General features: G+C 45.3%; 1 protein-coding gene and 1 pseudogene across 2 annotated transcripts in view; both read left to right on the forward strand.

Moving 5' to 3' along the window:
* The window catches only part of LHX4 (LIM homeobox 4), a 91,466-nt gene that overhangs the window by 27,593 nt on the left and 40,566 nt on the right, over window positions 1–23,307 (forward strand). The gene's annotated exons all lie outside the window — the stretch shown is intronic.
* LOC114598586 (ubiquitin-related modifier 1 pseudogene) lies at window positions 4,627–5,126 on the forward strand (annotated as a pseudogene).

Here is a 23,307-nt window from a genome sequence, read left to right on the forward strand (position 1 = left end):
GCCTTCGAGAGGTAATAAATAACAATATACATTTTGCTAAGTTACTGAGCTTTCAGTATTGCAGCAATTTTACAGAAGGCAACTAAGGTTAAGAGGCAGTGAATTAATCACCCAGTGGGTCTATGATGGAGATTAAATTTGGACCAGGATCCCTCTTAGCTTAGAACTCCAGGTACTGAATCACATTCTTTAACATTGCAGTTTTGAAAAATAGCGCACTTCTATCTTAGTGGACCACAACCACAGCTATATAGGAAAATCAGCTTGAAATTGTTTGACTGTTGTGACATTTCTCTCCAAGCAATATTGGGATCATTATAGCTGAGCACAGGGTGGGAGGGACGTAGGTTGTCTCCCCAACATAGGACTCCCATCTCTTTTGCAAAAGTACAATTACTAGGCTCTCTTGAAGAGCAGCAATATGCAGTGAAAATATCAAGAATGTTGGACGAATACATCTGTTTGGGACCCTAGGGCCAAGGAACAGGGTAGCCATTCTGTTTATTGTGGATGTGGGGACATGCATGCCAGGGACAAACTTTTAGGATTAAGCCATGGAAGTGTTTCCTTTATTTACCTGGTTTTGCCAAAGCGTTGCCTGTTGTGTTTAATATCTTAAAGGCTTTTCATGCTTGGCTCTGTTCTTGGACTATGTTCTGAAACATAGCTTTTATGCACACATGTGTCTTCTTCAGAGGTGCATTGTTGTAACTTTTGAAGGGTTACCTGCATGCCTGTTTCTCTACTGAGACTTCCATAATTTGGAGCTGATTTGTTGTGGCTGCAGATCGTGTTTGTGGTGGGACAGGGGTTGCGGGAGCATAGCTTTCCACAGGGCTAGTCCAGGTTCCTTCCCTAAATGTTCAGCTTCAATTAAACAAAGCTATGGACTTAGCATTCTAGCCCAGGTCTCACCAATGCAGTGCTCTCCAGGTGATGCTAGAATCCAGCTCCCCTCTGTCTCATCCAACATGGTCAATTGTTGGGGATGATGGGCATTGATATTCAGCAACCTCTGAAGGTCACCAGTTTGGCTCTCCCTATTCTAGGTCCTGCTGCCATTTTAAGATGATAGAAGGGGGTGTTCCCATGTTCTGACAAATGAGCACAAAGCTCTAATGAAGCAGAAACGCTGGACACTTTAAAAATGATTAAATTAAATGTACATTTTTAAAAAAAATTAAATTACGGGATAACTTTTAAAATGCAATGCATATTACCTTACATATTAAAATATTTTAAATATAAGAAAGAATTAGGAAACCCTGGTAGCTAACAATAAAAAAGCAATCCATATTCACCTATGTTGCGTTTAGGTTTTCTTGGGCTTTGGCTTAAGGTTCCTCTCCTGCCCTACATCACCGAAATGGGAACTAGATTTTTGGATGAAAGGCAGGATAAAATAAAATCCACACATAACAAATGTAAATTTAAGGAACCACGGGCAATCAGAATACATGGGTCTGAAAATGCATTCCGCTCAGGGATACAGACTGCTATTTTGCAAAGGACGGAAACAAAAAAACCCCCACCTCCCTAAAATACTTGATTTTCATTGTGTTGAAGTGGCGCCAGCTGTTATTTTTTAATTCAAAGTACTTTAAATCACACCATGTTCTAGTAACTTTACACCAAATTAAACTGTTCAATGGGACCTTTAATCACTTTTGTTGCTGTAAAAAAAATACTTAGATTTAGTTTCAGGGCTAGCCCATTTTGGTGTGGTGAAAAATCCCAATGGCATTTTTCCTGCTTCCACAAATTAGCGTGAGGCACAATCCGTAGGGGATGCTCTCCTGTGCTGGTCTGCTTGAAATGAGCAGCAGCTGGGAAAACTGTTGCCTTACAGCATGATCCTAAATGCTTTCACCAACATGATCTTGGCCGGCCTTGGCCAACCTGGTGCCCTCCAGATGCTGTGGACTACAACTTCCTTTAGCCCCACGGATGGCAGCTGTAGTCCAAGACCTGTAGGGCCTACTGGGTTGGTGATGACTGATCCTAGCAAACACTGAACACTTCACTGAGGCTTGTGGAACTTCCCAGGGAATTGTGTATCAGAGGCTGATTGCCCTCTTTGCTACTCTTGATGGCCAGGGGGTAGTGTTTTGGGTTCCCATGAGGGCAGGGAAGAGGTTTCATTATGTGCATTGGGTGGTGGTGGTGGTGGTGGTGTGTGTGTGTGTGTGTGTGTGTGTAGAGAGAGTCATTGCAAGGTTTGGAAGCCTGTTAGAACTCCATTTTGTACAAACACCTCCCAAAAATAGTAAGGAGTGAAGTATAGCAGGAAATATTTCTCACATTGCTAGTTCAGGCTATCTGTTGTTACTTTCTTCTAACATAAATAACTAATATAAAGATATATTTAACTGCTGCAATGTAACCTGAAATATAGGGAAAGGAAGGGAACGATGACACCCATTGCTCCACCTTAAGAGATCCGTGTTAATGGCGCCCCAAATCTACTGTCTGACGTAGGCTCACCTCCATTCACTTCTATTTAGTCATGCAAGCATCTTCTGCTCATGTAACACCTTCTGTGCATAGTGTTTTCAAGGAAATAAAACATGCACCAGAGAACACTTTTTGTGTATAGCTACATAACTAAATTATGTAATTTATAATAACTTATAACTAAATTTATTAAATAAATATAAGGGACGCGGGTGGCGCTGTGGGTAAAAAGGGACGCGGGTGGCGTTGTGGGTAAAACCTCAGCGCCTAGGACTTGCCGATCGCATGGTTGGCGGTTCGAATCCCCGCGGCGGGGTGAGCTCCCGTCGTTCTGTCCCAGCTCCTGCCAACCTAGCAGTTCGAAAGCACCCCCGGGTGCAAGTAGATAAATAGGGACCGCTTACCAGCAGGAAGCTAAACGGCGTTCCGTGTGCTGCGCTGGCTCGCCAGATGCAGCTTGTCACGCTGGCCACGTGACCCGGAAGTGTCTGCGGACAGCGCTGGCTCCCGGCCTATAGAGTGAGATGAGCGCACAATGAGGGGTACCTTTACCTTTACCTTTTACATAACTAAATAAAGACTGTCCTTTATTAGCATAGCATGAGGGCACTCTTTCAGACTTCTAGAGTCAGTCTTGCTTGGTAGTGGGGAAAGGTATCGATGAAACTTGGACCTTGGGGTCCCTTCTGACCCTAGAATTCTATATTTCTGTGATTAGGGACAGTTCACAAAAGGATGCAGAGAAACCTGTGGGTTTCCTGCATTTTGCCACTATTGGGATATATTAAAAAGGTAAAGGTACCCCTGCCCGTACGGGCCAGTCTTGACAGACTCTAGGCTTGTGCGCCCATCTCACTCAAGAGGCCGGGGGCCAGTGCTGTCCGGAGACACTTCCGGGTCACGTGGCCAGCGTGACATTGCTGCTCTGGCGAGCCAGCACAGCACACGGAAACGCTGTTTACCTTCCCGCTAGTAAGCGGTCCCTATTTATCTACTGGCACCCGGGAGTGCTTTCGAACTGCTAGGTTGGCAGGCGCTGGGACCGAACAACGGGAGCGCACCCTGCCGCGGGGATTCGAACCACCGACCTTTCGATCGGCAAGCCCTAGGCGCTGAGGCTTTTACCCACAGCGCCACCCGCGTCCCTATTGGGATATATTAGTTGCCACTAATATTGCATTTAGCACTTTTAATCCAGGAGCAAGGGAGGCAATCTAATAAATGAAGCACCGCTGACTGACCACTTACAAATGGCAAGCATTTCACCAATGTTCGCCATGATTATTCCCTTTGACTTTGGTGAGGCAGCTAAACCATCTTATTAGTGGCTTGTGAATCGGGAGTCCTGGAAATTCTGACAGAACCCCAAATGCCTCCTATGATTTGCTGGCATAATTCAGAATCGTGCTCCCTTGCTCTGCCAATACAATCAGCAAAATAAAGAGTGCTAGAACCAGCTTTCTTGGATGCCTGTCTATCCTTAGGACCAATTCAATTTATAACTGGATATTCCTGAGGTTTAGACACGTTAATCTGTGGCAGTGAAATCAACAAAGAGTATTGCGGCGCCATAAAGATTAGCAGAAATTGTGGCAGACAATTTCATGCCCCGGAGCTTGTTTCATAAGATTTATCAATTTGTGGGATATACATGGCCACATGTGTGGACACTGAGATGAAGAGACCATGAAATACAAAAGATATCTGATATGTATATGTAGATTTATGTGTTTGTTTGTGTGTGTTTGTGTGTATTTATACATAGTAAGATCAGTGAGTATCTATAACAATAGTCACTGGGCAGAACTCATTCTATATCACCTGTAGTGGAAGAAAAAAACCCCTGCTCTTGAGTAAAACCCAAATGCAGTGCTTTTTATGAGGGTACGCAGGGGTGCGTGTACTCTAAATATTGTGTAAATCTTTGTACTTTTCCATTTACTGTATTTATTTTCCCCGATTTGAACTATAAAATGGTGATTTTCTTGAGTCAAATTGAGAGTACCCCTAAACATTTTTAAAGGAGAAAAAAAAAGGCACTGCCTAGAAGATGAATAGAACCAAATTTGCTGCTATTGTTGTTTCTGCCCCAGAATGAGAGGGTCAAAAATCCATTATTTCTGGTTGCTGGGCAACCTCCGCCGCCCCCGGAAGCAGACGCGGCGTCGCGCTTCCGGTGCGGGCAGCGCCGTGCCCTCACCAAAGATGGCGGTGCCCTTGTCCCTGCAGCTGGAGTGCGGAGGTGGAGCAGAGCTCTTGTTTGGCGGGATCAGGAAGCAGCGGGTGACTCTGCCCCCCCAGGAAGGACCTTGGGATGTCCGAAAGCTGCTGGTGTGGATGAAAGAGAACCTGTTAAAAGAGAGGCCGGAGCTCTTTGTGCAGGGAGAGTCTGTGCGGCCGGGAATCTTGGTGCTGATCAATGGGGCAGATTGGGAGTTGATGGGCGAGCTGGACTACCTGCTCCAAGACCAGGATAACGTCGTTTTCATCTCCACCTTGCATGGTGGCTAGACTGCTGGGAGTATGGAGAAGAACATTTGCGCTGGTGGGCAGGGGGCATAAACATGCCTTGCTCTCCTGGCTGTCACCCCAGATCAGAGTCGGTTTCTCATTAGCTTCTTCTCTTTAATGAAGTCTGCCCTTTCGACTCTTGGCTCCTCCCACCCAGTGGTTCAGCCTCTTTTGCCCCAGAAGGAGATCGAAATCTTTGCACGTGGAAGGGCTGAGCTCACCGTGGCTGTCGCCCTTGTTTGCTTTCTTGGCGGCGGCAGGGAAAGGTCTGTGATCAAAGAGGGGATCTCCCTTTCCTTCCAATCCAAGCCTTGGATCGGGTTGCAGCCATTAACAGTCATTAAGGGATATGGGGCGCATGCAAAGAAGATGGCAGATGTAAGACTCTCTCAGCCTATCCGCTCTTGATTTACCATGCATGGATTTCAGTTCTGTGACTCAGTTTGGAAAAGTACCCATCTAGAGCCAGCTCACAAATGGTTACTTTGAATTTTGATGACTATGAAGTATACTTCTGCCTGCCTTTTTTTAAAGAAGAAGAAACTTGATGACCCCCGGAGTCCGTTCCAGCTCTACAATTCTATGATGCTCTATTTTTTAATCTTCTGGAGGCACTGCCTGATCCTGTTCTGCCACAGCTGCTGTGCATGCATGCGATTGATTTCCCTTTTCGAATTGTCTGCTCTGCACTGTTCTGTCGCAAAGTATTTTGCAATGTGTTGCAGAAGACGGAGTGCTTCATTTGAAGCTGGGTGTTCTGGACTCAGGTTCTGCCTCAGTCATGTACTTACTTCACTGGGTGGCCTTGAGCAAGTTGCTCTCTATGTTAACTTCAGTTCCACATGTGTAAAGTGAGATTTGAAATGATCGACTCTGCAGGATGGCTGTGACAATAAACAATAAAAGTTGTGAAGACAAAAACAAAACACAAAATTCATTCTTTGTCACTGGTCAATTGTAATTAATTTAATGCATGTTTTGAACATGCAATTTTGGTTATTTAACTATTTGCAAAAATCAAATAGGCTATGTTGTTTGTACCTATTTGAATCTGTGAAGGACATACAAAATAGCAAATAGGTTATGGCTTTCAGAATGAAAGCCGAGTGGGTGGTTGCTAATTTCCAAATTGTGCAAAAGTGGAAGAATGACACAACTTTAATTGAAGGTGTGGAAGATGCTAATAATGGATAAAGTATTGCACCAATGGAAGGTAGCATTTTAACCCCAGATTTAATTATTATTGGAAAAAGGATTCTTGTTTCTAACTGAGCAGCTTGGAACAATAATAGACCACCCAGACTCTCATCCATGAGGATTTACTGAATTGAATATTGCCGTTGTCACTTGACCTTTTGTTTATGTACCTGAATAAATCACTAATTTTACTTCAAGTATTATGTTACTTTATAGATGCAGATGCTATTTAGGTGCAAGGGATGCTATTTAGGTGAAAAATGTAATGAAATCCCTTCAAATCAAAGAGCTAAAAAGGACAACAAATTGTAAAAAGCTAAGGCAAGGTGTTATCTTTTATATATAACCTGAAACAGATTCACCCTGCTCAGTGAAAAATGAATGCAGTTTGAACAGTCTAGAAAAACCTCCTATAAGAGTCTCAGAACTTGCTGTTTCTAGAGGAGAAATAAGTTATGAGAATGTCTTTCCAGCTGTCCTTGTTGCATGAACTTGACCACATGCCATAAACAGAATGTTTCTCACAAAACATAATATGTAAAGGAAAGTAGGGGAGAGATGTAACCCCTAGAACACCCCTGGGGTGAAAGTCACTTAGGGATTGGTAAGGAATCCCTCAACCTTTGGATCACTAACCTATAATAAAATTCACCTAAATTTGGCACCAATAAAGCCACATTTCTGCACTTCAGACAAAAGAATGGCACTAACAAGCAGCATGCAGACAACTGAGTTGTTGCAAGAAGGAATTGTGTTGGAGGGCAGCAGGGGGAAAGGTAGCGAAATAAGGAATGGGAGGTAAAAATGACGGATGCTGGATGGTATGGATGTGCTTATAGCTGAGAGCCTAGAGGAAGTTTCACATTTCAAAGCAGGGGCCATATCTAGAGGCAGCTTGTATGTTTTCAAGCACAATCTCTAGTCCTCATTAGCAACGGAAACCAATCCAGAGTCCCGGACAGTCACATTTACCACCTGTCTTCATCCTCTAAATTTAAATTTGAGGGCAGACAGCTGTGTTTTGCTTTTGTTATCCTTTAAAATACCATTTTACATGGATGGTGTTCCATAAATAAATAGTGTACTGTAGGTAATAATTAATAATAATAATATAATTCCATAAACATTTGGAAAAGTTTGAAAGTGAGATTAGATCCAGCAGAATCCATGGCCAATGTCAGATTCTGTCCCAGACCTCAGAAGATCTGTACATGGAAAAATCATAGAAGATAAACAACTGTGTCTTGGGGGTGGGGGTGAGTGGGTCAAACCCAGCACCTTAAATCATAGCCCCCCGGAAAGCTCCAGATTAGGACACCACAGCAGATTGTGTTGACATAGGATGCTCTTGACAACTGGTCCTGTTTAGCAGGCGTGTTCCACAATGCAATGCAGGAAAGTTCCCTGAAAATCCATGGGTACCTGATATGATCCATGCTACGCCTTCTTTGTGGAACCAGAGCAGTTAAGATGCGATTGATCAGCAGGTTGTATTACCATCACAGCTTCTCTGCATGCCACTTCAAAGGCAAAGGCAATGTCATGAGGCGGAGGGAAGGAGGCTGCCTTGTGAATTATGGCATCATTATTATGCAAATAAACAGCACTTCTTTGGGAATTGATAGGATTTTGCGCAGGATCATTATAAAATGAAGGTGACTGTGCATGGGAAACACAATGTGGAAGGAGGCAGATCTTCTATAAATTTTGAGGTGATTTGGTCTGGTTTTAAGAAGAGTTTTTGCTCGTTGTGGTCCAGGCCCATAGTCACCAGGGGGCAAGCCATGGGCCTTTCCTCCTCTCCTGTGAATTTTCAGCATGTGAATTTAAAGAATTTTGCCCTTTTTCTTGTAGAAATAGAAGGGGAAATGTGCAGATAATATTGCTCACTTAGAAAAAACCCAGCTCCCATATGCCACTGTTTTTGTTGACATGAACAAAGTTACTGGACTGACTAACAGGTTACAGGACACTGAGCCCTTAACAGTTATTACCATCTTATTTAAATAAAATGAATTAAAAACAAGCATAGGCAAATGTTCAGATCTGGGTTTTTGTTGTTGTAACTTGATGTACATGTTACCTTGGCCATTGGCCATTGGCCCTTGTCCCCAGCTCCCCCTGGCTATGGACTTTGTTCCCCATTTAGAAGAAGTGGCAAATAACTGCTGCAGTATCCAGCCCATTGTGTCATAATAAGGATTTCAATCAAGCCGTAAAACTCATGACAAATGTGTTGGAGGAGTCACGTTTCCAACAATAAATCTCATTCCCAAAAGCCAGGCATTCTGTTTCCAAGAGTAGTCAGCTGAATGACTCTGGGGTGTTTGCAAGCCCTTACTTGTTTCTCTCCAGCATGTGGTTTTCTGTGTTTAGAGGTTGTGTAGAGCTCTCCTTGGGACGCGGGTGGCGCTGTGGGTTAAACCACAGAGCCGAGGACTTGCCGATCAGAAGGTTGGCGGTTCGAATCCCTGCGACGGGGTGAGCTCCCGTTGCTTGTTCCCTGCTCCTGCCAACCTAGCAGTTTGAAAGCACGTCACAGTGCAAGTAGATAAATAGGTACCGCTCTGGCGGGAAGGTAAACAGCGTTTCCGTGCGCTGCTCTGGTTCGCCAGAAGTGGCTTAGTCATGCTGGCCACATGACCAGGAAGCTGTACGCCGGCTCCCTCAGCCAATAAAGCGAGATGAGCGCCGCAACCCCAGAGTCGGCCACGACTGGACCTAATGGTCAGGGGTCCCTTTACCTTTTTAGAGCTCTCCTTGCTCATAGCTGATGATAGAGCTGCTCTGCTGTTTTTTAGGATCAGTTGTGTGACGCTAAACTCTCTCTCTCTCTCTCTCTCTCTCTCTCTCTCTCTCTCTCTCCCCTCTTGCTATGTCTCCTATCAGTTTTCCCAGGTTAGTAGAGTTGTTCTTAATTCCTTCTGCTTAATACTTCCTTTCCAGAACTTCAAGAAATGATGTTTAAGGATGCAAAGTTAAGTAAATAAAAAGCAAATTGATTTTTGAGGATTATCTGAACTTTAAAAAGGGTGAGAAAAATCATAATCAATCTGATTTAAACCCAACAATCCTTTAATTGCTTCCACCCTTTGATCTCCTAGCCAGGGGTGACATTTTTAGGGTTGAATTATGAACCTCTCCATTATAGAAACACTGACAGAATCTTAACTAGAGTGACATGGGTGGAACTGTGATGATCAATGGAGGATAGAATGCAACTCTAGTTGAGATTCAGTTGAAGTCAGTTTGGGCCTTACATCAATGATGACTGGGAGTTGTTTAATAATCACAATCACAATCACAATCTTTTCTGTACAGTGGTGCCTCGCAAGACGAAATTAATCCGTTCCGCGAGTCTCTTCGTCTTGCGGTTTTTTCGTCTTGCGAAGCACGGCTATTAGCGGCTTAGCGGCTATTAACGGCTTAGCGGCTTTAAGAAAAAGGAAACAAACTCGCAAGAACTCGCAAGACGTTTCGTCTTGCGAAGCAAGCCCATAGGGAAATTCGTCTTGCGGAACGACTCAAAAAACGGAAAACTCTTTCGTCTAGCGAGTTTTTTGTCTTGCGAGGCATTCGTCTTGCGGGGCACCACTGTATTCAGATATACTCACAGCACTGTTGCAATATGCTGAAGCTTTATCTATACCAGTTTGGCAGTGGTGATGACGGTGATGTTCAGCCTTAGGCTGGCGAGATTCCAGTTTTGCATGTGATGGATGGCATTCTCCCCCCCCCCCCCTAAAAAATGGACAACCTGCATGGCTTGTGTGTTCTCCTGGACCCTGAATTGCTGCTGGATTTTCAGGTGCTGGCAGTGCCCAGGGCTGCCTCTCTTTGATAAAGATTTGGCTGTAAGTCACCTATGCGTTCGTAATATCTCATGTTGACTATTGCAAGGTGAGCTGTTGTCAGATGGAGGAACTGCCTTTCAAGATGGCTCAGGAACTTCAGCTATTGCAGAATTCCATGTCTCTCCTCTTGCAAGAGTGGCCACACAGAACATTTCACCCACAATCTTGCTCAGCTCTGTTGACTTCCTATTAGCTTCCAGGCCTGGCTCAAAGTGCTGGTGGTGATCTTTAAAATTGACTTGGTCTGTGGCCTCTCTATGTTTTAGAGGTGCCAATTCCTGGGGAATCCCTCAGATCTGGTGGGGAAGCTCTTTTTTTAGAGAGAAGTGTAAAGGTATAGGAAGCGATACTTTTACCCGCACTCTGCCAGTGTGGTGTAGTGGTTCAGAGTGGTGGACTTGTAATCTGGTGAACCGGGTTCGCTTCCCCGCTCCTCCACGTGTAGCTGCTGGGTGACCTTGGGCCAGTCACACTTCTCTGAAGTCTCTCAGCCCCACTCACCTCACAGAGTGTTTGTTGTGGGGGAGGAAGGGAAAGGAGAATGTTAGCCGCTTTGAGACTCCTTCGGGTAGTGATAAAGTGGGATATCAAATCCAAACTCCTCCTCCTCCTCCTCCTCCTCCTCCTCCTCCTCCTCCTCCTCCTTCTTCTTCTGCAATACCTTGCCGGCAGAGGCATTTTCGCCGTCATTCCAGTGATTAAATAAAAAATGGCTTTGTAAGCAAGGCTTCTTTGGCTTTCAGTGTGAAGCTGGCTTCTCCCTCTACCACTGGGATTCTGTTGACCTTTCTATGGATGTTTTAGTACAGATTGTTTGACTTGCTGATTTGTGTTTTAAATTGCGTTTTAAAAATTGTTTCATTACTGTGATTTATTGTTGTTTTACTCGTATCGTACATTGCCTCAAGTGCCAAACTGTAGGCAGAGAATGCACACTTTCTGTCTATCTATCTTTGGCCCACTATACAATACCGTTGTACAGATTTCTCTGGTAATGTATAGAAAGGACCCTGAATGCTCAAAGCACTATATAAATGTTTAGTTGCTATTAAAATAGGCCTCTACAATAAATCAAGTTATTTTTAAAATTCTGTTGATTAAATTCTGCAGCTCTAATTTTTTTATTTTATTTGTACATCTTTAATTTCAAGCACAGTAAGTAACAATAGACTGATTATGCCATCAGTATGCTTCATTGTGTGTTCTGTACACAGCAACTTCCTGCAACTGATTAGGATCAAATTCTGCAACTGTGTTACGGGAGAAGCTTCCCCTTGCTTAAGTCAGCACTTTAGGGCATCATTGAAGTTCTGCCCACTTGATTGACATCACTGTTTCCATGGCAACTAATGCACTTCAAGGAGAAAACAGAGCGTGGTTTTATTTTCTTTTTTTAAAAGGGGGACTAAAATCAGTAGCATAAACAAAATCCGCAGTGTTGGGGATGCTATAAAGTTTTCATTGCCACTTATTGGGGAAAGCTGCATAACTCACTGACATTTCGGGAGCCTACGCAGTCTCAACTAGCTCAGGGCAATAAAAAATTTATAGGGCCCAAGTCTGCATTAATTATGGCTTGCACACAACACACAACATTGAAATGCATGGGCGGGCTGAGTAAATAAGGAAGTTTCGCATCAGGACCAGTGCAATCCATCTCTCTAGGGAAAGGAGAAGAGTTGAAATGTATGCTGGGCAGTTAAAGAGGTGGACATCTAGTGGGGAGTGCATATATATAATGTTTATAGAAGCTTCTGGAAATCAGCCAGACAGAAGTCAGTCTGCCTATGCCCAGCTCTACTTCTCTTTGACAGTCTTCTTCTTTGGTGATCACTCGTAGCTGAGTAAGATTGTCTCTCATGAACACGGTCTTAACAGTGAGTCCGTAAATGACTGTGGAGGCCAATTCTGGAGCCACACGTCCTTCCACAGTGGGGACATACGTTTCCAGGCGGGAGTTGATCACAGTGAGGGTTTGCCAAGCGTGCCTTCCTCTTAGCACGTTTCTCCCTTTCGTCCCGAGTTCAAGCGTCTTCAAAGTCCACAACACCTTTGGTAAAGGCTGTTCTCCAACTGGAGCGTTCGCAGGCCAGTGTTTCCCAGTTGTTGGTGTTTATACTACATTTTTTTAGGTTTGCCTTGAGAGAGTTTTTGAACCTCTTTTGTTGACCACCAGCATTACGCTTTCCATTTTTAAGTTCAGAATAGAGTAGTTGCTTTGGAAGACGATCATCAGGCATCCGAACAACATGACCAGTCCAATGAAGTTGTGGAGCTTCTCAGCTTGCCTTAATGTCCTGAGGACACATGCTTGCAGTTGGCCTGGTGTATAGATTCTGAAGAACAAAGGTCCACATACAGTTGAATCTGACTTCAGTGCTGGCAATGAGCCAACAGCCTCCATTGCTCTTGAGAGCAGTGCCTTAGTTTAGGGGCCGGGGTGCACACAGGTCTGTAGTCCAACAGAGTGGAACAGCTTAAGAACTAATGCTGTTCCCCTCAGCCCCCCTGGGATCTGTCTCCTGAGGCAGCTGCCTCACTCTGCCAAACGGTAGAGCTGCCCCTATTTCCAAGGCAAGGCATACAAGCAGGAGTGTTGCCTCAGTAATAGTCTCCCATGAATATGTCCCCTGATGTGTGGGGTATGAGAGGAAGAGGGGCTCGGTAGGCAATGTCACCAACTGAAGAGGCTTGTTTTAAAAGAGTTACTTCTGGTGATGTTACAAGATTGCTATTGCTACCAGGTGCACCAACTCTATTGGGCTGAGGCCTCTCCCGGTGTGAGAGTTGTCACACATGTCTGATGTGTGTGATGTCACATGCAATGCGTGCAGGACTTCACCTCCTCATCAATGTTGGGTACATCTCAGCGCCTGTGATTAGCCTAGAGCAGCCTTTCTCAACCTGTGGGTCCCCAGATGTTGAACTACAACTCCCATCACCCCTAGCTAGCAAGGCCAGAGCTCAGGGGTGATTGGAGTTGTAGTCCAACAACATCTGGGGACCCACAGGTTGAGAACCGCTGGCCTAGAGCCTAGACCCTAGCTTTTAGATGCCGTGCTGAACTGACTGGGAATTCTGGCACCTTTCCCCACCCTCCTTTCAGATTACCGTATTTTTCACTCCATAAGACGCACTTTTTTCTCCCTAAAAAGTGAGGGGAAATGTCTGTGCGTCTTATGGAGCGAATGCGTGGTCCCTGGAGCCGAATTGCCCAGGGGCAAAAAGCAGATCATGCTTTTTTATTTTTTATTTTTAAGAGGGAAGTGGGTGTGGAAACAAAGCCACTAATCAGCAAGCGATCGGGGAGGGAGATAAGGGATGCTAGCAATAAAGGAGGCTGCCTGGGAGGGGGGAGGTAAAGACAGCAAACTTGCATGGAGAGGAGACAGGAAGACTAAAGCAATGAGGAGAGAAACTAGAAGAAAAGGAGGAGCAAAAAACTGCTCCAGCTAAGGAAAAGACACAAAGGCAAACAAGAGGGAAGGGAGTGTTGAAAGGAAGCAGCTGATCGGTGGGATCGGGAGAGAGATAAAGGAGGCTGCCTGGGAGAGGGGAGGTAAAAACCCATGGATCCTCAGGAGTTTTACATTGGGTCACCCCAAATTCACCATCAAATCACATAGCATGTCCATGGCTACAGCCTGCACCAAAAAAATCACGCATCCACTGTTTCCTGGGGCTGCAATGGTGCAAAAATGTGGTTACAAAGCACAGATCCACATGGATCCTCAGAATTTTTGCATTGGGTCCCCAAATTCACCATCAGATCACATAGCATGTCCATGGCTACAGCCTGCACCCAAAAAATCATACATCCACTGTTTCGTTCAGAATTTTTTTTCTTGTTTTCCTCCTCTAAAAACTATGTGCGTCTTATGGTCAGGTGCGTCTTATGGAGCAAAAAATACGGTATCTCCTCACTCAAACAGTTGTGGGGCTCAATGAAAATGTTGTTTGAACAGGTTGCTAAAAGAGAGGACATTGTCTTGTGTCGTCTTCTGAATCATGCAAGGACCCTTCTTCCAGCACTTAGCTTCTCTGAAAGACACTGACTTAGGGTTAAAGGAGTAGGTCCATTAGCTGGTAACCTAATCAGATCTGTGGCTGCTGAAAGCAAGCTCAGCTACACATGAGAGAGAGATTGAGAGGATGGAAGAGACTACCTAAGTGCTCATAAGTTGGACAAAGGAGGGAGATAACAAGGTTCATATTAGTTAAGCGAGGAAAAATGTTCCCTTGATGTAAATAAATGGCAACAGACTCCCAAATCTCAGCTTGATGCACAGCTGTTGCTGCTTCTGGGCCAGATTATCCGGTGCAATTTGTTACAGTTTGAAAAGGCGATTAATATTTGCTAGTGCAAGGTTACGCAGCTTTTGAGTTTTCTCTGAATGTGTTGTTTCACTGCCTTTGGGATGCTGATGAAGAATTCTGAGAACAAGGCACATACTAAAGTTGATTCAGTAAGCCTTACTTATGTTGCATTTCATAATTTTATTCTGTGGGGCTTGTTTTGTACGTATGCAGTTCAGTGGAATTGTACTCCTACAATGAGAGAGAGGTGGTTCAGGGAACTAAGGAGAGCATGACCGTTTTGAGTTAGATTGATGCAGAAGTAGACCTGCCTTTGGTGGTACCCATGTTTCATGAGTGGTTGGACGCAGGGTTCTGACATGTGTTTTGATGCACAGTTAAGCATCTATTTGTGAGCAATGGAGAAGGTGGGCAGGAATGGGGCAGGGGGAGTTATCGATCCAGATTCATAACTGAGCTTAACACTGTTTCACACATACATGCTTCTCAGGCGATGACTATAACAAGGGATGAATTGCATGTGAAATGGCCACTACAGGCAGAACTTTCATATCCCCTTGGAATCAGAAAAATAGTTGGCTGGATTAAACTAACCTGGCAGGCTAGTAGGAGCCAGCACAAGGGCTCATTTTTAAGCATTTAGCACCGTCATATTTTTGGTCAGGGCGTCTTCTAGGAGCCATAGGGGAGAGCTATGTAATGGATAAAAAGGTAAAGGTACCCCTGCCCGTACGGGCCAGTCTTGACAGACTCTAGGGTTGTGCGCCCATCTCACTCAAGAGGCCGGGAGCCAGCGCTGTCCGGAGACACTTCCGGGTCACGTGGCCAGCGTGACATTGCTGCTCTGGTGAGCCAGAGCCGCACACGGAAACGCCATTTACCTTCTCGCTTGTAAGCGGTCCCTATTTATCTACTTGCACCCGGGGGTGCTTTCGAACTGCTAGGTTGGCAGGCGCTGGGACCGAGCAACGGGAGTGCACCCCGTCGCGGGGATTCGAACCGCCGACCTTTCGATCGGCAAGCCCTAGGCGCTGAGGCTTTTACCCACAGCGCCATCCGCGTCCCATGTAATGGATACCAACTACATATTTTTGGTCATAAAGGTAAAGGTCAAGGTACCCCTGACCGTTAGGTCCAGTTGCAAATGACTCTGGGGTTGCACGTTCATCTCGCTCTATAGGCCAAGGGAGCTGGCGTTTGTCCGCAGACAGCTTCCGGGTCATGTGGCCAGCATGACTAAGCCGCTTCTGGTGAACCAGAGCAGCGCACGGAAACGCCGTTTACCTTCTCGCCGGAGCGGTACCTATTTATCTACTTGCACTTTGACGTGCTTTCGAACTGCTAGGTTGGCAGGAGCTGGGACCAAACAATGGGAGCTCACCCCGTGGCGGGGATTCGAACCGCGACCTTCTGATCGGCAAGTCCTAGGCTCTGTGGTTTAACCCACAGTGCCACCCGCGTCCCAATTTAAACATTTTTCCATTGTCAAATTATTGAAGTATGTGTTACTGGGGTATGTGGGGTGGTGATATTATTCTAAAATAAGTGTTTCCACAAGGAAAGCATTCAGATCTCCCTACTCTCCATTGCTTATCAGATGCTTATTTCACGTGCTGAACCTGAAAGGTCCCAACAGTCTTAAGAAAGAGTTCTAAAATGTGTTTGGAGCACCAAACAAGTTCTCTGCCCAGGCAGTTTCAGTTTCTCTGAAGGACAATGAAACACTTTGAAGTTTCAGGAGCAAAGTACTCAGGATGTTCTGATATTAATGATGTGCAAAGTGCCCGATTAAGACATTTTCCAAATCCCTAGTCAGTTCCGAGAATCCTGGAGAGTCATTAATCTCTCTCATATTTAGCACTCTAACATTTTAAGGTATTGCTTCCTATTTTTTTCACAATACTGGTCAAGAGTCAGATTGAAAAGAGCCAAACACATAAAAGCTTCTAAGGCTATTCCTGGGGCCTTAAAAAAAGCCCCACTTTTTAAAAAAATTGTAATATAAGAGGCTTATGAAATAATTATAGGCCTGTAAGGTATGCCAAAGCCATATGAAAAATTTCACTAATTTTATTGAAATTCCTTCACCTCCTCTTTCCTAAATATGTTTCATCTAAGCCAGGAATGGCCAAACTTGGTGCTCTACTCCAAATGTTTTGGGACTACAACTCCCATCATCCCTAGCTAACAGGACCAGTGGTCAGGGATGATAGGAATTGTAGTCCCAAAACATCTGGAGGGCCAAGTTTGGCCATGCCTGAACTAAGCAGAGCCTTCCAAATTCTCCTTATATTGTATTTTACCATTTTTAAAAAGCCCTTCTCAAATTACCTACAGATGTTTCATGCAATAGTTTCACATACCCTCCAACATTTCTCTGATGAATCTAGGTGTCAGAGACCAGGCCGAGGAGTACATGGCTATGATCCTGAAACTCCACAGGAGCAGTGGAGTAGTGTTGATTTGGAACAATGGTTTGCTGAGGGGCACAGTTCGGAGGACAATAGTTGGGCATAACTGGGAGGTGAACAGCAAGAAGAATGGGAAGAGAGTGAGCTAACCGACTCTGTCTCAGTGGAAGATGTGCAGCCTCTCAGTCCCAAGGCTAGGAGATTAGATAAGGTAACTTCACAAAAGGTTCCATGGTTGAGAATTTTTACTATTTATACCCCTTTTATACATCTTACTGGGTTGCCCCAGCCACTCTGGGGAGCTTCTAACATATATAAAAACATAATAAAACATTAAACATTAAGAAAACTTCCCTATACAGGATTGCCTTCAGACAGCTGTGGGGGGTCAGATAACTCCAACATTTCTGCAATGGAAATAAGGCCATCCTAAGGGAAAGCGGGACATTCTGGGATCAAATCAGAAACTGGGACGGCTTCTCTAAATCAAGGACGTCCCTGCAAAACAAGGACACTTGGAGGGTCTGGTTTCAGGGCCAAGGGCTCAAGGCACTATAGCACTAAATGTGCTTTATGTGGGGTTGCCCTTGGATTTGGTCTGGAAGCTTCAGCTAGTACAGAATACTGCTGCACAGTTACTTTGGCGGCGTCTCATCACCACTGTTAAAAGCATTGCGCTAGTTGCTAATCTGCTACTGAACTACATTCAAGGAACGGAAAGCCCTCTATTGTTCTGCAGGAGGGTATCCGAAGAGCCACCTCTTCTCCACATCCCAACCCGGTTACTTTGACCTGTGAATGAAAATCCGTCAATTCTGCCACATGCCACTTTAGATAAAGCATGCTGTGATTTGAGCATATGCTTTCAGTATTGTGGTACCAGTTCATTAGTGACACAGGTGGCGCTGTGGGTTAAACCACAGAGCCTAGGACTTGCCGATCAGAAGCTTGGAGGTTCGAATCCCCGCTACGGGGTGAGCTCCCATTGTTCGGTCCCTGCTCCTGCCCACCTAGCAGTTCAAAAGCACATCAAGTGCAAGTAGATAAATAGGTACCACTCTGGTGGGAAGGTAAACGGTGTTTGCGTGTGCTGCTCTGGTTCGCCAGAAGTGGCTTAGTCATGCTGGCCACATGACCCGGAAGCTGTACGCCGGCTCCCTCGGTCTATAGAGCGAGATGAGCGCCGCAACCCCAGAGTCAGTCACGACTGGACCTAATGGTCAGGGGTCCCTTTACCTTTACCTTTACCTTTACCAGTTCATTTGCTGAAAACTTATTTTCTCCCAAACCTTCTCAAATTAGGCCGTAAACCTAACCCCCACAACAAGCCCCAACAAATTTAATAGGATTTACTCCTGAGTAGACACAATTAGGATCACACTGCCAGTCTATTTTATTTCTGCAGTTTTACATTTCAGTTCAATTTTTATATTTCAATACTGTTTTATATTCCACTTCTGTACACTGTTCATTTTCTGAATGTAGAGCAGTTTTCGAACCCTTAAGAAAAACAAATAATAAACAAAAAAGAAGGGAGGGTTAATTCCTGTTGCCTTTTTGTACAAGACTAGTTCAAAAGCTTATTACCTCTCTACTGTGGATCGACCAACATGATTCAATGGGGGGGGCCCACGTGCTGAGATTCCCGTATTGGAGGGGGTTGGACTAGATTACCCTTGGGATCCCTCTTCAATTCTGTGATTCTATGATTCTAAGTCTCCTCCTTTTCCTGTACATTCTGTGATCTTGGCAAGTCCTGGAGGTGTGTCTGGGGTGGGCGAGAGGGAAGGTGCATGAGGACAAACGAGGGAAATGAATTTGTAGCTAGTCAATTAAGCAGCAACGCTAATCCAATTACGTATTGTGCTGCATGTCTACTGAGAGGCAAATGCAGAGGAAACATATTTATTTTAATAAGATGGGTGTTAGCTCAGAGGTGAATTGGAGACATTTGTTGCTTTAAAGCGCTAGACTCTAATCTGGTCACTATGCAGAATTCCATTAACATGATTCCTGTTATGTTAAATAATTTAGTTAAAATAAATTAGATAAATGAAAGCTGTTTGCCAGGCCTATGATAGCAGTGGAAGAGTTGGCCTGGCAGCCATTCACACAAAAGACAATTCTATTTAAGAAGGCAAAGCGGGCGTATAGATTTTTTATTGACTCCTGCTTATTTTAGTCTTTCACCGTTCAAGCTAGGGAGGCATTTTGCCACATTTTGGTGGGCTTCCATTTTGTGCCATGTGGGGCAACCAGGTGGGATGGATTAGGAAAGCAACAATCAATACCCCTTGGGCAGGGCCATTCCATCTAATGTGATTGACTGTTTTAATGTTAAATTTCGTTATTGTGAGCTATTGTAAGAGTAAAGCAGAATCTCAGCATTGCGATAAACAAATAGTGATGGAGAGGGGCTCAGTTATTGTTTTGGAGGTCAGTGGGGAGGACACTGAAGACTCGGCTACATTAGTAAAGGAAAAGCGTTTTATAACACAGTGACACCAGATGGCGCTGTGGAGTCCCGTCGTTTGCCAACGTGATTTCCCATTATGAAGTTTACAACGCGTTTTCCTGAAACGCATTTTTGATGGGTCTAGATCCAGCCTGAGATCTAACGCGAAGCAGCAGTCTTGCCAAACAGCAGAGGCAAAGCTTTTCCTGAACTCGCCGCTCCAGTCTGCTGCGGCCTGAAATATTCCATGCTATTAACACTCTTTTGTCAAGTCAAATACTTTGATTAAAGGTAAAGGGACCATTGGGTCCAGTCGTGGCCGACTCTGGGGTTGCGGCGCTCATCTCGCTTTACTGGCCAAGGGAGCCAGCGTACAGCTTCCAGGTCATGTGGCCAGCATGACTAAGCCGCTTCTGGCGAACCAGAGCAGTGCATGGAAACGCCGTTTACCTTCCCGCCAGAGTGGTACCTATTTATCTACTTGAACTTTGACGTGCTTTCGAACTGCTAGGTTGGCAGGAGCAGGGACCGAGCAACAGGAGCTCACCCCGTCACGGGGATTCGAACCGCCGACCTTCTGATCGGCAAGCCCTAAGCTCTGTGGTTTAACCCACAGCGCCAATTCCTATGGTGCCTGACCATTGCCCATGCTTGCTGGAACTGACGGGAACTGGAGTGCTACAGGCTCTGGAGGCTACCACGTTGACTACCCCTGACTTAAGGAATAGCCCTGTTTTTAGAAATCTGATAGTAAAACCCTCCTTCAGCCCCCCATAGGTGGTGTTGGGGCTGCCTTCCTAGTTGACTTTGAATAGGCTTGCATCAGCAGTCTTTATCGGTAGTCAAACAGCTAAGAAGGACAGTGTACGACTTATGTACTACATCCCATTTTAAAAACAGCAACAATCTAATTAAAATGTTCTTGTGCAACTTGGTGGCTGACTCATTCCACGAACGCTCCCTTTTGGCATTAGTTATCCCTGGACGAGGGCACAGCACTAACCCCAACCCTCTCCACAACAATGTTTTTCTGCATATTGGATTTACTTAGCACAGCTTCCCAGCCACATTGCTGGGACGTGTGGCTGGGGTTGCTATATTGCAGTGGCTTGGTTAAGAACAGCATGATCCCCACTGGGTCATCTGATACCCACTGGTTTCGCTCCTTTCTAAAAAAATAAAAATAAATTGGCCTTGCCAGAGTCATCAGACAGCTTCAGAGCCGTTCAGATGGTGGCTTGCTGAAAAGGACCATTCTGTTTGATCAAAGATTTGCAGCGCGAGCCCAGTTGAACTTGGGCAGGACATGGTCAGAAGCACTCTTTTTATTTTTCACTTACCGTATTTTTCGCTCCATAAGACGTACCTGACCATAAGACGCACCTATTTTTTAGAGGGGGAATGCAAGAAAAAAATATTCTTTAAAGGGAGCGCTGAGCAGAGCCTGTATGCATCCCAGGCTCTGCTCAGCGCTCCCTTTCACGAGCCGTGTGGAGCCTGTGTGTAGCGCTTGCAGGCTTTTCCCTGAGGAGGGAGAAGGGCAGCCCGTCACTGACAGGCTGCCCTTCTCCCTCCTCGGGGAAAAGCTCTGCACGGTTCTTTAAAGGGAGCGTGGCTCTTGGGGGCTTTTCCGGGAAGTGGGGGAAGGGACTGAGGTGCTAAGTCAGAAGCTAGAACAGCGAGAGAGAGCGCTGCACAGCGGTCCCTCTCATTGTTCTAGCTTCTGGCTTAGCCGCGCAAAGCCTCCTCAGCGCAGCGGGATGAAGGCTCCCCCTGCCTCGAGGAGGCTTCGTGCGGCTAAGCCAGAAGCTAGAACAGCGAGAGGGAGGGCTGCACAGCGATCCCTCTTGCTGTTCTGGCTTCTGGGATAGCTGCGCAGCCTGCATTCGCTCCATAAGACGCACACACATTTCCCCTTACTTTTTAGGAGGGAAAAGTGCATCTTATAGAGCAAAAAATACAGTAAGCGCTGCCTCTGGGAAAAGGCTGCAGCTGAGTGCATGGTATTGTGCATGCCTTTGCATGCAGGAAGGTCTCTTGGCATCGCCTGATAGGACAAACTGAGGTGCTGCCAGTCAGACAATACTGGGCTAAATGCACCACTGCTCCAACTTGGTCTAGGCAGCTTCCTATGCTTTTCTAATGTTTTGGACCTGAAAACAGAACAAAGCATTTGGTGGAGGAGACAGGAGGAACAGCAGGGCAGTCTAGAAGTGAAGTGCATTCACCTGTGGATTCTGGAACGGAATGTGCTCTGTTAATCACGATGAGTTTAACCAGCATTTTTCACAGGTCTTTTAAAAAAGCCTCAGTTCTTGATGGTTAAGGGACGCGGGTGGCACTGTGGGTTAAACCACAGAGCCTAGGGCTTGCCGATCGGAAGGTCGGCGGTTCGAATCCTCACAACAAGGTGAGCTCCCGTTGCTCGGTCCCAGCTCCTGCCAACCTAGCAGTTCAAAAGCACGAAGTGCAAGTAGATAAATAGGTACCGCTCCGGCGGGAAGGTAAACAGCGTTTCCGTGCGCTGCTCTGGTTCGCCATGCTGGCCACCCAACCTGGAAACTATACGCCAGCTCCCTCGGCCAATAAAGCGAGATGAGTGCCGCAACCCCCGAGTCGGCCACGACTGGACCTAATAGTCAGGGGTCCCTTTACCTTTACCTCTTCATGGTTGGTGCCTTTGTGTTTAGAGTAGGAGACAGTTGCTCTGAAAAGCTGGTGGTGGTTTGATACAGGTATACGATGGGGGAAATATATAATTTACCTTAAAAAGCATTGTAAACTATTAAAACTATTGGAATAGCACTTGTAGTTCAATGCTGAATTTTGGTTATAATGGAGATTTAAGAGATGTGGATTAATAGACAAGATGCAGGAGGAAAAGGTTAAGGAAAGTCCAGGAGATTCTTCGGAATTCTCTTTTTATGTTGGTTGTTTGATAATTGTTTCTAAATTTCAAAATATGGAAAAACTAAATAATTTTTTTTGAAAAATAGATACAGGTATACAATATGGTGTACCCATTGTTTCCTTTGTCCCATGGTCATCTCTGGAGAGTTTTTGATGGACTCTGTGAGTTTTTGATGGACTACAGAACCTTGCATGCTCGCTGACTCCAGAGACAGTGGTTGGTTATGTCCGTACAGCAGGGGCAGCCATAGGTCTATCATTCCACCTTCAGTTCTCTTCAAAAGCAACGCCTGTCTCCAGCAATAGAAGGCTCCTCCATAAATAAGCCAATCAGCTTGGCTGTTTCATTTGGATTCCAATACAAAAGGTTCCATCGCTCTTGGTCCCGAGGAGTCTTTCCCGGCCATCCAGAGGATTTGTAGCAGCATCAAAAGGCAACAAATCCTCGATATTTACTGTGAGCCAGTCTCCTGCCACTCCATCGCTACCCAAGAGGATAGCAGAACAGGAAGGCTCTGATGCGTAAACATCTCTTGCAATATTACACTAAACCTGCTCTGCCGTTTGACTCCTCAGAAATCAATCTTCTTTCAGGCATGTATATCAGAATTTATGCGCATTGCTTTTACTGGGTAATCTCCCTTGGCAGATTTTTACAGCGCATTCCATTATTTCAAACTATAGGCGGATAGAAATAGAGACGAACACACAGATATGCACATCAGTATTACCTGTTCTGCCTGCAGACAGACACTTTATATATAGGCAGAAGCCCTCTTCAGTTGTTGGGCTTAAACTGGGGAGGGGAATGGCAATCCTATCTAGATCTACTTATAACAACTTATTTGGACATATATATTAAATTATACAGGGCCTTTCCACTCGGTGCCAGCCAGCCCATGAGGCTCAGTGAGGCAGTCAAACTTGAGCGGCAGGCTGGGGACAGCTGGGGGGCGGGCAGCAAATCTGGGCCCCCCAAAGGATCTTGCCACTCGCCACCTCCAGCGCTTGTCACCCACTGCCACGGCCTCCCCCTCCCCACCTCCTGCTCCTCTCTGCTATTTGATTCAATCAGTGTATATACAGGACAAAGCTGTTAAATGGGTGCAATATTTGGATGTCCCGATTCAGACGATGATGATTTGTTTACAAGTATAATAACCAATAATTTAATTGTTTACAAGTATAATAACCAATG

The sequence above is a fragment of the Podarcis muralis genome, chromosome 5 (assembly GCF_964188315.1).
Source record: "Podarcis muralis chromosome 5, rPodMur119.hap1.1, whole genome shotgun sequence".
Classification (NCBI taxonomy): domain Eukaryota; kingdom Metazoa; phylum Chordata; class Lepidosauria; order Squamata; family Lacertidae; genus Podarcis; species Podarcis muralis.